Source organism: Schistocerca nitens, chromosome 3 (genome assembly GCF_023898315.1).
Source record: "Schistocerca nitens isolate TAMUIC-IGC-003100 chromosome 3, iqSchNite1.1, whole genome shotgun sequence".
NCBI lineage: Eukaryota > Metazoa > Arthropoda > Insecta > Orthoptera > Acrididae > Schistocerca > Schistocerca nitens.
In genome coordinates, this window is record NC_064616.1 from 946,585,256 (window position 1) to 946,603,013 (window position 17,758).

The 17,758-nt window shown below is 38.7% G+C and overlaps 1 protein-coding gene across 1 annotated transcript in view; it reads right to left on the minus strand.

Annotated features, from left to right (window-relative positions):
- The window catches only part of LOC126249022 (uncharacterized), a 907,745-nt gene that overhangs the window by 35,496 nt on the left and 854,491 nt on the right, over positions 1-17,758 (minus strand). The gene's annotated exons all lie outside the window — the stretch shown is intronic.

The window sequence follows — 17,758 nt, forward strand, 5'->3', positions numbered from 1 at the left end:
GAAAAGAAACAGAGAATATGGATTTTCAAAGGTCAAGCAGAGAGACATGAGTACCTGAAGAAAACTAGTAGAAAGTTGATAGCCTACCTGCGAAGTTTCTGAAGCAACACCAGACCAGATTTCAAATAGAATAACTTCACTCTCCACAGCACGCTAATATAAGACACATACATGAATTGTTATGAAAGAGCTTATCAATCTGAAGCAATATGGTACACAATAAATCAGAATAACCCAGCCCCTTATAAGAGGTCAAATCAGCACACACAGAAATGAGAAAAGGGAAAGCTCCAGGATTGGATGGGATACATCCATATTAGGTCATCAGTTGTGGAAACAAGACACATAAAAGACGTATGGGCTTCTTCACCAATACTATGCTATTGGGTACAATACCAAGAGTCTTCAAAAGAACAAAATCCATAGCTACACTGAAGCCTGATAAACCAGCAAATAAATGTTTTGATGTTATTGTGAGGCCTCTTTTGTTGTTTGCAATTTTGGTGATACATTGTGGCTACATCTATTTGTTTATTCTTGAATGCCACACAGCATGTTTGTTGGTGCTATATGTCATGATTTCTCCTAAATATATACTTTACATATGATTTTGATTTTTTGTGTCCTTTTTTGTGATGGATGACTCGGTTAAAAAAATGACAGTTTTTTCAAAGGATATACTGAACCTCATTTTCTTCACTATTTCCTGTGGTGATTTAACTTTTTGCTCTGATTCATAAGTGTTGTTGGACATCTGTATAGTCAGGCAGTTAAATTTAATCTTATCTTTAGACATTCCAGCTTCGATGTTCTTCTGGTTAACCTTGTACCATTCTCCCATCATGTATCATAATATACAGTTAAACAGAAGTGGTGACAAGCAGCCTCCCTGTCTTACAACTGCCTTTATGAAGTGTAGCTCCAAAAATTCTTCTCTTAACTTGGCTTTCAATTTTGTCTTGTTTAAAATAAGTTTTATTAATTTGATTAATTTAAGGTGAGGTCGAAAATTTCTTAAGATTTTCATGGACACAGTCATGCCATCTTAAAAGTTACAATGGTTATTGCGAAAGGCTTGTTTTGTTTCTTGTGATATGCTGTCACTAATTTTAAGGTGGTAATCTTTTCTGCTCAGCTTCTCAATAGTCTGAAGTCCCCCCATCCCTCTCGCCTGGCAGGCACCTACTTCCGGCTGTAACAGTGTTTTACTCTGTAATATCAAACTCAGAAAAAATTTTGCATGTAAGGGAGTTATACCTTAGTAATTACCTATATTTCTCTTCATCTCCTTTTTTTGTGGAGTGGGGTGGATTACAGCCATGATGCAATATATATGGACTGTTTCTGTTACAATATTATGAAAAGGATAGTTATTCAATTTTTTGTACAGCCATGTCTAGGGGTGTCCAAACTGTAGCACTGGCATATTTCCATGTTTCTATGAAAACTTGTTTGTCTTTTCCACACACTTTATAAGTTTTCAGCTCCTTAACACTGCTTCCACACCTTGGGATTTCTTTCTTTCTCTTTTTTTTTTGGGGGGGGGGGGGCATGGAGGGGGAGGGAGTTTATGTTTTCATGGTTGGCCTTTATTAGCATGTTAATGTCAATACACAAATTTTAAAAAGTTCCCGGTGTTCTTTGCAGTTCAAAAGTTTATCAAATGTTTTTGTCATTATTGCAGCACTTTTCTTATTACTGTATGCCATTTTTTTGTCCTCACTTTGTAGCATTGATGCAGGGACTTTATTTTTGTATTTATATTTCAAAGGGTTTGTATTAGTTTCCACTATTAACTTGATCACCTATTTTTGATATTCTCTCTTGATTCACCTAATAATTTGGGTGAAATTTTTCAGGCAGTTTTGAGGTTGCCACTCCTGGTGACTTTCTTCGTGAATTTTGTCTCTTTCTGAGGTCTATCAGCAAGTACTTAACATGAGTCTATGGAGATTAAATTTTCAACTTGTTTCATAATTGGTAAAGTTCTTTTAAACTGTCCATTAATTTTATGGTTTGTGTAATTTCTCAACAACTATTATTTCTGATTAATTGGTGTGATCATAATTCCTCTCATCTTCTTTGGTTTTCAGTTTTTCCTTCTTTATAGGTGGGAAACTAATTTTGATCTTGACATCATAGATTTTTCTGTGAAAGGATGTGTCCATGTATATTTGCTCCACTTGTCATCTTCCTTTATCTGGTCAGGGCGTTTCAAAGTTTTAAGTTTGTTTGGTCTGCTTTGAATTATTTGGGTTTGGAGATGAGATATTGCTGTCTACAGAGTTCAACAAGTCTCTGGGCATTCCTGCTGGTGTATTTCTGTGGAGCCTATTTCCAGATTATATCTCAATGTCTTGTGTTTTCTTTCTGGAGTTGCATACTGAAATCCTCTAATAGTAACTTAACCATGTTTTATTTAAAGAGACATTGTGTACTTCAGTACATTTCACAACTTTTCTACTTCTTTCATGGTTTTTGTTAGAAAATTTCTCTCTTTACCTCAGGCATGGGCATTTATGATGTTACAAATTTTGTTTACTCACCAAGTGGTGGCAGAACACACAAATAAAAGACTGTTGTAATTGGCAAGTTTTTGGAGCCAGTCACTCCTTCTTCAGGCAGAAGGGTTGAAGGGGAAGCAAGAGGGGTGAAGGAAAAGGACTGTAGAGGTCTAGCAAAAGTGGCAGATTTTGGGAAAGTCACCCAGAACTGCAGGCGAGGGGAGACTTACTGTATGGGATGAGAAGAAAAGACTGACTGTCGGGGACTGCATCGGATGAGATTTGAAAACCTGAGAGCTTAAAGGTAGAAGACAGGGTAATATGCAGACAGAGATTACTGCTTAAACATCATGCATGACTTAATAAGAGTGAAAAGCTAAGTGCATTGTACATAAAAGAGGTAGGAGGGGGGCAGTGAAAATAGACGGAAAGGACAATGAAAGATGTAGAAAACTAAAATGGAGAGAAGCAAAGGGTAGTTACAGTGAAGAAATGCTGATACAGAAGAAGTAATGTAAATTAAGGCCAGGTGGGTGGCTAAAACCAAAAACATGCTGTAGTGCTAGTTCCCACCTGCGGAGTTCTGAGAAACTGAAGTCCAAGGTAAGAATCCAGATGGTGCATGTGGTAAAACAGGTGCCGAGGTCACAAATGTCATGCTGTAGAGCATTCTTTACAATAGGATATTGTGAGTTGCCAGTATACACCCTCTGCCTATGCCCATTGATCCTAATTGATAATTTGATGGTAGTCATTCCGATGTAGCATGCTGTACAGTGTTTACATAACAGCTGGTACATGAGATGTGTCGTTTTGCCAGTGGCTCTCCCTTTGATAGTATATGTTTTGCCATTTATAGGGCTATTATAGGCAGTGGTAGGAGAGTGCATATGGCAAGTCTTGCAGCAGGGACCATCACAGGGGTAGGAGCCATAGGGTAGGGAGATGGGTGCAGAAGGAGCATAGGGCCTGACAAGAATATTGCGGAGATTGGGAAGGTGATGGAAAGCTATTCTAGGTGTGGTGGGCAAAAGTTCCAACAGAATGGATTTAATTTCAGGGCATGATTTTAGGAAGTCATGGCCCTGTCAAAGTAGGTGATTAACACATTCCAGACCAGGATAATACTGACTCACCAATGGCATCCTCTGAAGCTGTTTTGTGGTGGGATCAGGATAGGATGTGATGGCCCGGGAAATGTGCTTTTTAACTAGGTTTGTGGGGTCACAATGTGCAGTGAAGGCTGAGGTGAGAATGGTGGTATATTGCTGTATAGAGTCTGCATCCGAACAAATATGTTTGTCTCAGATGCCCAGACTGTATGGGAGGGAACGTCTGACACGGAAAGAATGGCAACTGTCAAAATGTAAATACTGTTGTTTGTTGGTAGGTTTAACGTGGATGGAAGCATGTAGATGGCCTTTGGCGAGGACAATATAACATCAAGGAAAGTGGCACAAGATTCAGAATAGGACCATGTGAAATTTAATTGGGAGAAGGTATTCAGAGATTCCAAGAATTTTAACAGGTCAGCCTCACCATGAGTCCATATGGTAAAGATGTCATCAATGTATCTAAACCAAACTAAGGGCTGAAGACTTATGGATCCCAGGAAAGCCCCCTCCAAGCGACCCATGAAAAGGTTGGCATAGAAAGAAGCCATCCTGTCCCCATGACCATACACAAGATCTGTTTGTATGTCTGCCCCTCAAAGGTGAAGTAGTTGTTGGTAAGTGCAAAGTTGATTAAGGTAAGTAGGAAGGATGTCATAGGTTTGGAATCAGGTGGCACTTACCGAGGAAATGTTCAGCAGCAGACAGACCATGTACGTGGGAGATATTGGTTTAGAGGGAGTTGGCATCAATGGTGACATGCAAGGAGTGTGGTGGGAGTGAGACGGGCACAGATTTCAGATGATCTAGGAAATGGTTGGTATCTTTGATGTAGGAGAGGAGTCTTTGTACTACTGCCAACAAACAACAGTACTTACATTTTGACAGTTGCCATCCTTTCATGTTCCCTCCAATACAATCTTGGCATCTGAGGCAAATCTTATTTGCTCGGATGCAGACTCCTTACAGCGATACACCACCATTCTCACCTCAGCCTTCACAGCATGTCATGACCCCACCAAACTAGTTAAAAGGCAGATTTTTTGGGCCATCATATCCAATCCTGGTAGTGCTGATCCCAGCACAAAACAGCTTCCGAGCATGCCATTGGTGACTCAGTATTATCCTGGTCTGGAATGTGTTAATTACCTAAATCGACAGAGCCATTACTTAATAAAATCATGCTCTGAAATGAGATCCATTCTGTTGGAAATTTTGCCCACCACACCTAGAATATGAAACTTCCTGGCAGATTAAAACTGTGTGCCCGACCGAGACTCAAACTCGGGACCTTTGCCTTTTGCGGGCAAGTGCTCTACCAACTGAGCTACCGAAGCACGACTCATGCCCGGTACTCACAGCTTTACTTCTGCCAGTATCTCATCTCCGCTGCAGAGTGAATATCTCATTCTGGAGACACCTAGAATAGCTTTCCATCACCATCCCAATCTCTGCAATATTCTTGTCAGGCCCTATGCTCCTTCTGCACCCATCTCCCTACCCTATGGCCCCTACCCCTGTGACCATCCCCACTGCAAGAATTGCCCTATGCACCCTCCTACAACCACCTATAATAGCCCTAGAACTGGCAAAACATGTACTACCAAAGGGAGAGCCACCTGCGAAACGACACGTCATATGCACTCTATTATGTAAACATTGTACAGCCTGCTACAATGGAATGACTACCACCAAATTATCAATTAGGAACAATGGGCATAGGCAGAGGGTGTATACTAACAACACACAATACCGTGTTGCAAAGCATGCTCTACAGCATGACATCTGTGACCTCAGCGCCTGTTTCACCATATGCACCATCTGGATTCTTCTCCCAGACACCAGTTTTTCAGAACTCCGCAGGTGGGAACTAGCACTACAGCATGTCCTTGCCGCCACTTGGTGAGTAGATTTTTATCTATCCAATTAAATAATTTAGTCAATAATTGATTGTTTTCATTGTTAAAAATTTTGTTTGTAGTTTTTAAGGTTAAGGGTGAAATTCCTGATGGAATGGCTTGGAAGTCGATTATAGAATGTATTATTTTTACATTCATAGTAAACTCCATTTAAAATTGGGTGTTTTGCATCACAACCATTTGACCAGGTTGCCTGTGAAACACTGTATCCTCAAAATTTGAATGGCTCCTCTGTGATAATTCTCATCTTCTGAAGCCCCCCAATAAAAAATATTTTGGTTCATCAAATTCAGTGGTACAGTTCTTGAGGTTTTCAGTTCTTAGCAGAGAATTAATATTGTGTGTGGCTGGTTAATGATGGGCGACTGTGAATGCTCCGATTCATTGCTGCCTTCTAGGCATATACAAAAGGGTCAGTTACTTAAAAAGATAGACAGGTAAACAGTAAAATATGCCCAAGTTTTAGAGAAGTCAAAAGAAAATGAACTTTCAAATGGAACAAAACAACAGTTAAGGAGAAACTGAGCATTCCAAACAAATGATAATAGGCCATGTTAGAGTTCGCTGAAATAAGCAAAACAATTTGAAAAAAAATCTTTGACAGGAAGTAAGAAGGTACAACAAAAATTAGTTGAGAGAAAAAATGCAAACAATACTGGTCAATCATACGCTTATCTTGCATATACATCTCATTTTAACAATTAACATTGCAGATTACACAGTAACTAATATCAGGAATAAAAATTGTACAAACATTCAAAGATTTCTATAGACAATGGATTAGTTCAACAGATAGATTTAAAAAAGATAGTAATCACGAAAATAATGACATACAAGAAGCTATGCCAGATGTAGCATGCAATATATTCTATGTACAAAGGAAGGAAAAATGCCAACAGAAAATGGTATTTCAATAGAAATAATTAAACCCACAAGAAAAAACAATACAAAAGGAACCTGGAAAATAACTTTACACTATGCCTGCAGAGGAAGTTATTTCCCCAAAAACTTCCTGGCAGATTAAAACTGTGTGTCGAACTGAGACAAGAACTTCAGACCTTTCTCTTTTGTGGACAAGTGCTCTAACAACTGAGCTACCCAAGCACAACTCACAACCAACTCTCAGAGCTTGACTTCTGCCAGTATCTCATCTGCTACCAATGTTTTAATTGTTCTACTTCACATGAAATAAGAGAGACACCAAACCTGAAAAACAATAGGCCTGTCATTCTCCCCTTCATAGCATATGGGACATTCTCTAGACTTACAACTACCACACAGAAAAAACAATTGAATTCTAATAAAGCAAGAGAACAAATTGTGTTTAGAAGTAGTTATAGCATGAGGGCTTGCTCAAAATATGAACAAAATTACAGAACAGAGCAATGAGTGTGAATTCCCATTCTGCATGGGATGCATAGATTATGAGAACGCTTTTGGCTCAGTTTCAACAAAATCTGTACTATCAGCATTTGAGAAATAAGGCATCAATTCAATTACTATTACTTGACAAAAAGAGTCATAGTCCTAGGCATAGTGGGAAATGACTCAATCACTTGCCTAAGCACAGCCACATCCCAGGTTAAAGTAGTGTGTGTCATTACCTCACAGTGGAGCACAGAAAGTGACTGCAGGGGAACGCCTCTGTGGACAGTCGTGGGTTCTCACTGTTACAGCCGTTACATTTATTAATGGTGAGAAGGATGAAAAAAGTGAATAACATGTAATGCAGGGAAAATGTTACAGTGGAGTAAGCTGATTAATGCAAATTGCTATCGGAAGGGTAATATGCTGAGCAGAGTGGTAAGTATCAACCCTAAAGAAGAAGCAAACTGCACACAATAAATATCTCATTCATATAGTTAAATCTGTAATTAGGCAGCAATTTCAGCTATGTTATGAATATTACATGGAAATACCAACTCTGTGAAAACTTCATAGCATTTGTCATGCAGAAGTGGACTTTGAGTTGCAAAGGATCTCTGAGAAAAATTGCTGTCTATGAGGCCTTGTTTCAAAAAGTGCCAGAATCAACAAACTGTGGAAACAAGCTGAAACAGTTTCAAAAAAGGCATTCTACATTAGATTTTTATGAAAACATTTAAATTAAAGTGTCCAGTGGTTTATTTAGACAAAATGTGTATTTTTATGTATTATACTGAATGAGTAATGGGAAGGTGATAGTGCCTGAGGAGTAATTATTGTGCTAAGAAGGAAATTGGCATACAGACTTGATGTGCATGACAGCATTCCACTGGTAAGAATACGGGAGTGTACTCTATTAATACCTCCTTCATCTATTTCTCGAGCATAAATATAACTGTGCTGTTGCCATGCCCAGGCACTTCAGTTTAGTTTTCTTGGTAGCTATTAGTGGAAATAAATTTCAAAAATGAATGGAAGAATTAAACAGAGCAAGTTCTGAAGTAGGCCTGCAAAGCAATATAGAACAAAACACAGGCAATGACTTCTTGTGTCTAGAGCAGCTTAATACAGCGACTACATGGATGAAAATTTTCAATTAGTGTGAATTCCCAGTTTTAACTAATGGCAGTCAGACCTAGACTTTCAGTGTGAGAACAGTTCAAAAACTGAACACAGCTCAGTGATCCATGATGGAATTAATTGTATCAAAAGGACATAATATCACTTGAAAAAACCACTCAACTGGAAGGTAATAACACAAAGTGTGGTAAAGACAACCTACAATCTTACCAGAACCATAATAAACAAAAATCACATGGAGGTAGAGATGTGGGAGCATGTGGGAACAGATTACCAAAAAACACATGCACACCAGAAAGTCCAGGGGGAAACCTACAAGCTGCCAGCAGAATGCCCCCTCCATTGTCAAAAGTAGGAGGAGGGTAAAGACCAGCAAGATGAAATCTGCAACAAAACTGTATTGGCTATTTTCAGGCTGTCCAGATGAACAGGCATCATGAAACAGCAAAAGAAGAGAGGCATCACAGATACACAAGAATGCCTAGAATTAAGCACCAGAGGAAGAAACAAATGTTCGAAACTGGAAGTCAGTGAAGACACTCAAAACAAAACTGAGAGACAGAAATTATGGGCAGAAGGAGTAATCTTCTGTCCCTTCCCGTTTTGCAAATGACTGTTAAACAGATAATGATGTTGAAACCGCTATGGAATGTAAAAGGCTGAAAATCCATACTCAGTATTTTACCAGACAAAATGATGTTGAGCAGTGATATTCCTATTTTTGCAAAACCTTTCTCCAAGAAACATGGAATACAAACAGTTTCTATATCACAAATGCACTGGCTAAAGCTGAGATGGAAGGGAGACCATCAGTAGGAGTGACTAAAACCCAGCCTTAGGTCAAGCAAAGCATGCAGAGATAAAAGACTATCATAATACAGTTGAACAACCCCAAATCATAGGAATCTATATAAGACCCCAATGTTCAGCACATGAAGTGGTAGAAATCATTGGACCAGAATGGCTCAAGAGACCCCAACCTACTGGCAAGAGAACCAAACTGCTGAATAGACAGGTCGAACAACAAAACAAAGGTCCTTATGGAGCTCACAGAAGAGGACGGCTTTACCCACATCAAACGGAGCACAGAATAAAACCTACACCTCACAAAATGCTTACAGTGCCATGAATCTTATATTTTACTGAGGAAATGAGATAATGCCCCAAAGCTTAACAACCACCACAGATTCTCCCAGCATGCATATAAGGAAACACCTCCTAGTAAGGACATAATTTCAGATCATGACAACAAAGAGAGAGAGACAAAATGAACAGCAGTGGGCTCCAAGAAAAATCACCCCCAACCTACCAGCATAGAACATAAGTGACGGAAAAATAGTAACCACAATAGAAAGACGCAACACTAATGATGCACTGCAGAGATTAACTGAATCCCTGATGCAGTCTTAGAAAAACTGAATAAGCTGAGAAAGAAAAACATGAGCAACGAAAATCTGTGATGAAGCTATATACTTACAAGAACAATATATAGCTCACTGCTGAAAAATAAAAGAAACAACAATATACCCTCATGAAAGAAGAATTACTACAGGAAGAAGAAGCGAAGCCCTGGAACCAGGGAAGCCAAAGACTACAAGCATCTTCATGACAACACTTCATAAACCTACTCAAGAAGCAGAGCTGGCATTATCAGCTTGAGGGAAACAGTCTTTACCTGAAAACAAAATAACAACAGAAGCTGAAGTCTGATGAGTAACTGAAAGAAGCAAACCAAAAATGTAGTCAGTTCAAACAATAACATGTATGAGCTAATGAAAGGAACAATGCTATATGCTGTGAAACTCTGGACAGCACTATTCAACAAGTGCCTAGAAATCGTGGACATCCCTAAAACATGGAGAGAATTAACAGTTAAAGTTATGTACAAAGGAAAAGGATAACAGAACTCACCAGATTCATGTAGACCAGGGATCCCCAAACTATTTTGGACAAGTGACCCCTTTTCCAAAATGAACTGTTACCTCAGACCCCCATGGCCAAATTACCTACTTTTAAGATCAACCCCCTTATTCATAATGGTCCGCTAACTTAAAACAGCTGCTACAGAGTGTTATTTTTCATTCTGACTTAGGTCAATGGAGGAAGACAGAGTGAGAATTAGCAATGCTTTAAGTTAGCAGACTATTATGAATAAGGGGGCCTATCTTTAGTTTTTTCCTATTGATACAAATTACCTAAGTACTAAGGTACCAATTGGAAAACTTTGCACTTGGTTAAGTGAGTAAAGTTGACTTCATTTTCTCATCAAAATTTAACAAAATAAAAAGACATACAATTCAGTAAATATCAAGTTTAGTTTATAATGATTATTACAAATTAAGTACTTAAAGAATCTTAAGTAGGTAGGAAATTATATTAAAAAAAGTATTAATTCTCAAAGAGAAAATAAAACATTCAGTGTGATGGATGAATCTGGTGACTATCTACCAATCTAGATACATCTGGTTCAATATTGGTGAGTTGCAGCCTTAAATCTCCACGTTCGTTGATTTTCAAACAGTTTCTTTGTTTCGTCAAAATGTTTGTTACCACACTGAAGCTTTTTTCAAGTAGGTATGATGATGGAAAAGCGATAAGCTATTTTTCAGCAGTGTTCCACAATGTAGGATACTGTGTTTCAATGTTGTGTTGCAACCAGAACTTCTGATAGCCTTGGTTGAACTTCTGCTTAAGCTCTTCATCTGTGCTGATGGTAATCAACTCTTGTGTTAATTTAATAGGGGTCGATTTTTAGACCTCTCCGACCCCCAAAATCAGTTTTCGTTTATGTCGACCCCTAGGAAACCGATATCGACCCCAAGGGGTCAATATCGACCACTTTGGGAATCCCTGATGTAGACAGATTGCCTCTGAATATGCATCACTCAAGATATGGACAGCAAACTTGAAAATATCCATGACAACACAATGACTGCAACACCCTGGGAACAGCACAGCTTCATTCCTGGAAGGTCAACCACCCAAGCAGTGGACATGTTCTCCAGTTCATAGTCGAAGCCCTGTCTGAACCTAAAGGATGTGTAGATGCAGTCTTTGTTGAGTGTAAACAAGCTTTTTATGGGATAAACAGGAGTAGAGTATTGAAAAAATTAGAAACAATACTAGGTACAGAAAGTCAGATCCTCGAGTTCATAGCAAGCCTCCCCCAAGAAAACAAAGTCACAATTCAGATGGATTAATTCAGGCCCAAGGAATCCAGTGAACAAATGTAGTACTGCAGGGAGACCCTACCAGTCCTACTGTATTCAATATAATTACCCATGAAGTGATCTCAAGGATACAGTCAGAAGAAGTGAGAAGGTGGCTGTATGCTGCTGATATGGTTCTGTCATCAGAAAGAAGAGAGTCCCTGCAAGAAGACACTAACAATCTGGAAAAATTGTCCCAAGAGAATGACCTGGTTATAAATAAAGATAAGATAAAATGAATGAAATTCAGGAAAGGTGGAGGCCTGGCAAACAAAGGCAAATTTACATGTTGGGAACAAGATCTGGAAATAGACAAAAGCTAGGAATTACACTGTGGATGACAGATCAAACATTTTCCAAGCACACTGAAGCAGAGTAGTAAGAGCAACAAAGGCAACTATTGAGTCCACTACCTGTAAGAACAGCAGTGAGATTATTCAACAGAAAGGTTGTGCTGAATGCATCATATGGCATGCAGCTTATACAAAGACACCTCATGTAATGAAATATTGAATGGCTATAAAGAAACACAAGTCAGCATACCTGAAAAGAATACTGTGTGTCTCAAAATACACTCAGAACAGAGTAACCTACATCTTGGCAGACACAGCCTACTTCACTGAAGACCTGATGGTGGCTCATAACCAGATATCAACCTCAGGAAGCACCAGACGACTGGAAGACATGAGGCAAAAAAACAAGAGATACACATCATGGACTCCTCAACTCTCCAGCAATGATAAACAGTGAATGGAAGGAAGTCACCTTCCAGCTGTACCACCTGTACATGAGGGTGGCAGTCCAAATACGCTCATCCAAAGCATATCATAACCCCACTGATAGTTGACAGTGCACCACACACAGAAGATATTGCAATACATATCACATCATTGAGAGTAAACAAAAAACTTTGTCACCATTTCACTATGCAAATGTTGATAATTTTAGTTAACTAATAAATCCTTTTACACATTTTATTTAATAAAATATTAATTTTAAAAGGGTGTTCATGAAAATTTGCAACATTTAAAAAACTGTCTAACTGAAATTCAGTCAACATCAAAGGCAGGTCAAACCATTGCAGAAGCAACAAGAATTGTAAAACACCTGAATGATGATAATTTCAAGATATGGTTAGGGCATATTCCTCAGATTATATCTCATACTGAAATAATTTACAACCAAATGCAATCTTGAGAAATTACTGCATTTAAATCTGAGTCATCTAGCATCAAAACTGGCCAGGACACTGTAGGCATATTTCTCATGAAAATCCTCTAGAGACAACACAATGAGGATCAAAAACATTTTTTTGAAATCTGCTTCATAAGTAACCCATTTTTTGGTTAACTTAAAAGTTTTGACTTGGCCATATTTGTTGCAAATTTACATAATCCCTCTCTTTTTTATAAAAATGTATTCTTTTTATATCCCAAAATATTGTGAAAAAGCAGTTAAATTAAAATAAAGTGACATTGTAATTACTCTTGTTTATAGCAATAAAAAAAAGTTTTTAAATTGGATAATAACATATCAGGGAGATGGGAATATGAAACAGGATTTCTCTCACTAAAAGTTTGTAGTTCACTTAGATCTTGAATACAATAAAAAGAAAATGATCTGCACATAACCAAGTATGTTAATAGAATCATTATTATGACAGACCTCTTCACACTTACTGAGTTATATTGTTGTCCTCAGTTTGCTCTCATTTAGATTACAATACAAGGAATTTCACATGAACCACTAATGCAAATTTCAGAGACTTTTCTGAAACTCTCATAACTAGTGCAAGCTATTCCACTTGATGATGACTTTTTATAGAACTGCAATGACAAGATCTTCCTAGATTGGACCAAAACATTTCTTGCAGGAGATTTTTTACATCTTTTGTTTTAGAGACAGAATGAGTAATGCCTTTGATCACCATGTGAGGTGCCATTTGAGCCAGTGGTTTTCATTTTTTACACAGACTTTGGTACTTCCCAATATCATTACTGTAAAATACCTCACATTTTACATGGACAGAATTTCGTGCCTTCTCTGTTTTCTTCTTAATAATTATTTTGGTCACAGCTAATGGAATATGCCATTGAGAAGGAGGCTTCAATATATCAGCAGCCTGTGATTTCCAATCATTCAACTCACAAGCCACACCCAGATGAAAAGCAGATAATATCTGTTCATATTCATCAGAGTAAGAAGACCATGAACACAGTAATTAGTGCAAAAGATTGGTGTTACCCAACAAACAAATGAAATATTATGACTTCAAAGAATATAGAAAAGAAGGATTTGTTTTGTCTACTGAAATGGTCACATTGTTGCATAATATAACAACACAAAATTACAGACAAAAATCCTATAACGCGAAGCTCGTTGCTTGTTCCTCGACTGACGGGTTATGAATTCACTGCCTGTAAAACTTGGCCCATTCTGTTGCACAACCAGGAATTCAGCACTCTGTAATATGAAGACATGGCCGATTTTTAAGCATATTCTTTTTTTCAGTTGACAGTGAGACACTTCTGCATTAAACTGATAACTTAAGCTCATTTTCAAAATTTTGTGACTTGGCCGGTTTGTTACTAGGTGCCTCAGTTACTGAATATATAACAAATTTCAAAACAGCTATTTCTGAATTACAAAATTCAAGGTACTTTGAGAATCCTTCAAAGCCATGGATGGCAGTAGCTAAAGAACAGTGTGACTGTTCAGAGGTTGCACAAAAATATGGAAACACTATGAGAATTGCATGCTTGAACATAAATGATGATGTTAGCCAAGCCTGCAGGCTGCACTGTTGTATTTGACCATGAATGGCACCTGCACAAAGTCCTTAACCTGTTGAAAGTGTCAGTTGTGGTCAAAACACTGCTCTGTGTAATTTTGAGTGCATTATGTTAGAGCTAAGTGATTTGAATGTGGGAAAATTGTTGTTGCTTGTATGGCGGGTGCTTACATAACCAAGGTAGCAAAAATTTTTGGTGTTTCAAGAGGCACTGTGCCAGAATATCTATACCACATAGTGAAAATTAAACTCTGCCCAAACAGGCCATGAAGGTCCAATGGTACCGACCGGCCACCATTTCATCCCCAGCCCACAGGTATCACTGGATGCAGGTATGGAGAGGGGCATTGTGGGAAACTGGAAGAACATCAGCTGCTAAGTCACAACATGAATGAAAGTGTGTGTTGGGTGGTCATGATGGGCAGTCATTGAAGATGGTTCTGACAAAAAATAAGATGGTGACAGCTGCAAAATTCACTGCAGAACTGAATGTCACATTGCGAACCCTGTTAGCATTAAAAAAAACATGAAGGGAGCTCCACAAGCTGAGACTTGTAGGGCAAGTTGGAATTTCAAAATCAGTGATGAAAACGCTGTAATAGTAAAATATGATGGCAAAGCCATAAAACCTGGACTACTAAGCAGTGGAAGAATGTCATTTGCTTGGATGAGTCTTGTTACACTGTAATGTCCAACCAAGTTTGTCCCAAGAATGAAACATGGCGTGGGCTCTGTGATGATTCGGACAGCCATATCATGATATTCAATGGGCTCTATGGAAATTCTGCAAGGTCACATTACTGTCAAGGATTATGTAACCATTTTGAGTGATCAGACCCAAGTTTGGTCCCCAGTGGTGATACTGTGTTTCAAAATGACAGAGTTCCCATCCACACAACTTGTATCGTCCAGGACTGATTTTGAGAGTATGAGCATAAATTGTCGCATCTCCCCTGGCCACTACAGTTGCCAGATATCACTATTATTGAGCCTTCGTGATTTACTTTGGAGAGAAGTGTGTGTGATGAGTATCTGCCTGGAGAACAGTCACACAAACTTGTCACTCAAAACCACACAGGACCTGTATTTACACATTCTGAGGTGACTGGAAGATGTTTTGAATGCCAACAAGTTTCCTACACTGTATGAGGCATGGTAATGTGTTGCGTTTGTGGTGTTCCCATCTTTTGCACAAACCCTATGTTGATGTAATGGGCAGATATTATTTCACTAAACACTTAGTACCGGCTAAATTGTTCTACATTAAATGCTTCATTAGTTTTAAGAATTAACATCATACAAAAGAGAGTGTACTGGCCACTGAAGTGCAGCCCATGATTGACACTGAAAAGCTTGAAGCTGAACTAAAAGTATTCTAGTGTATGGTTGATATTCATGAATATTGCAAAATTATTGAGCTGCTGAAATTTATCTTCAAAAATAATCTAAATGATGTTCTGAGTGAAGTTATGAAACCGATAAAAATCCTTTTGACAGTTAACATGACTAGATCTGAGGCAGAATGCTGCTTCTCAACTGTTATGCCAACATCTTCCTAGTGACCTCTCAGCCTGTGGGTAGACAGGCTAGCTTGCTGCCTATTCAGTTCTGATGTGAGGAGCGCAAAAACACTTGCACTATAGTGAGTGTGTTTACCACATACCAGGCCTTTGCTGCCTGATCTCCATATGTGAAAAGAAGTGGCGCTTTTTCATAACAACACCAGGGCATGCCTGTATAAATAATGGTCACCCCAGCCATGCAGTATCTATTGTCTATTGCTACTTACACCAGGAATGTCACCATGTCAGCAGTAGACACAATGTGGGTCATCCAGTCTCACCTAAAACTAGCTGCCACTAGTCTTATGGGCCACACCTAGAAATAATGTCACTGGGGTCTGAACTTTTACCTTCCAGCTGGGACCTGGTACAGGTGGGCATCAACTGACTTCTCGGCTCTTACAAGGCATCTTTGGTTCACTACCCATGCTGTGATGCCTCCTGCACCCAACAAACTGAGAGCTTCTAGCTGGCTGCTGCATTCATGCCTAACAGTGTGGCTGGTCTGCTTATGAGAGTGCTGCTGCTTTGCACCTGATGTCTGCAGGTCTGACGTAGCCATATGCCCACTGAGGCACTCGCACTGCTCCTTCACTGGTGACCATCTACTGCTGCTGTGCACTAAGCTGGACAAGCACCACTGCCTGGGGTCATTGCACACCACTGGGAAATTTTCTGCTTCAACTGTATGAATTCTGTTGAATAAATATGCTGCTGTTACCACTGCACTTATGATTCCACAATGGCCAAGGAACTGGTTCTTTGTATTTGCCACCCACTCAACCTTCCTGACCCATAATATAACACTGAAAAGAGTAAAGACTTTTTCTGAGAAGCCCAGTGGATTCTGAAAGACTAAATACACTTTCAATGGGCACTGTCATCCAAAGGTCAAGGGGAAAAATACTGATCTTGTCATGCAAATTAAAATAAGAAGAATGGATTTCATTTTGAAATGAATAGATCAAGCTTTGACTACAACAATTTAGGTTAATGTTATTTTCTTTTTGTTCTTCTAGGATTTTATCAAGTTTCTGAGTAAATTGAGTTTTTATACATGTTTCTTTTCACACAATTATAAACCAAAAGGGTAAAAATAATTTTCTGGAGAAACACCCCCATTTATTTTAGCTATGAGCCACCACTGAATAGGAATATAGTATTAGTAGCCTAAGTATTAGTACTAGTAGTGGTGGTGGTGGTGGTGGTGGTGGTGGAGATAATCATTAATCAAGTGATAGAACAAACAACAGAAGGGTGACAAAACTAAATGTAAAACACATACAACCTAAGAAAATCTACTGCTCTTTTTCTCAAAAATGACACCTGACTGTGGATCGGTTGGTTCAAATGGCTCTGAGCACTATGGGACTCAACTGCTGAGGTCATTAGTCCCCTAGAACTTAGAACTAGTTAAACCTAACTAACCTAAGGACATCACAAACATCCATGCCCGAGGCAGGATTCGAACCTGCGACCGTAGCGGTCTTGCGGTTCCAGACTGCAGCGCCTTTAACCGCACGGCCACTTCGGCCGGCTGTGGATCGGAAAATGAAGTCATAGAAAACAGCACATCAATTAGCACGAAGGTAATAAATAAAATGTTAGCTATGTAATTGCAAAGTAAAGAATTACAATACATTTAATATGAAAAATAAAGTAAATTTATGTTAAAATTCAGCATGTAACAAACCCATTACTGTAAATGTAATATTGTCATTATATAATTCAAAACTGGAAACATCATAGTCCATCACCATTTTCCAGAAACTAGACTGTAATACAGCAATGAAAGAAAGAATAAATGAATGAGGGAACTAACACAGATAAGGACGTCTTCCTGCATATGAAAACCACTGGCAAAATTACAACTGTCTGTCTTCAGTAATAGTTATTCTGTTCCGCATCCACAGTAGTAAGCTTCAGTGAATTAACACAATGATATCATCAGATACAAATTGGGGCAAGTCTAGAATGAACAGATAAATTGTTGTAACCTGAATGTAATGGGGCTGAAAAAGAATGTAAATGACACCAGTATGAAATAACTTGTGACATCAAGTACTCAGGAAAATGGAATGGCTGCCCAGAGCTTACCATCAGAAGGGAAAATTCATTATTGCTAATATACACATTTAGAAGAACAGAAAACTATT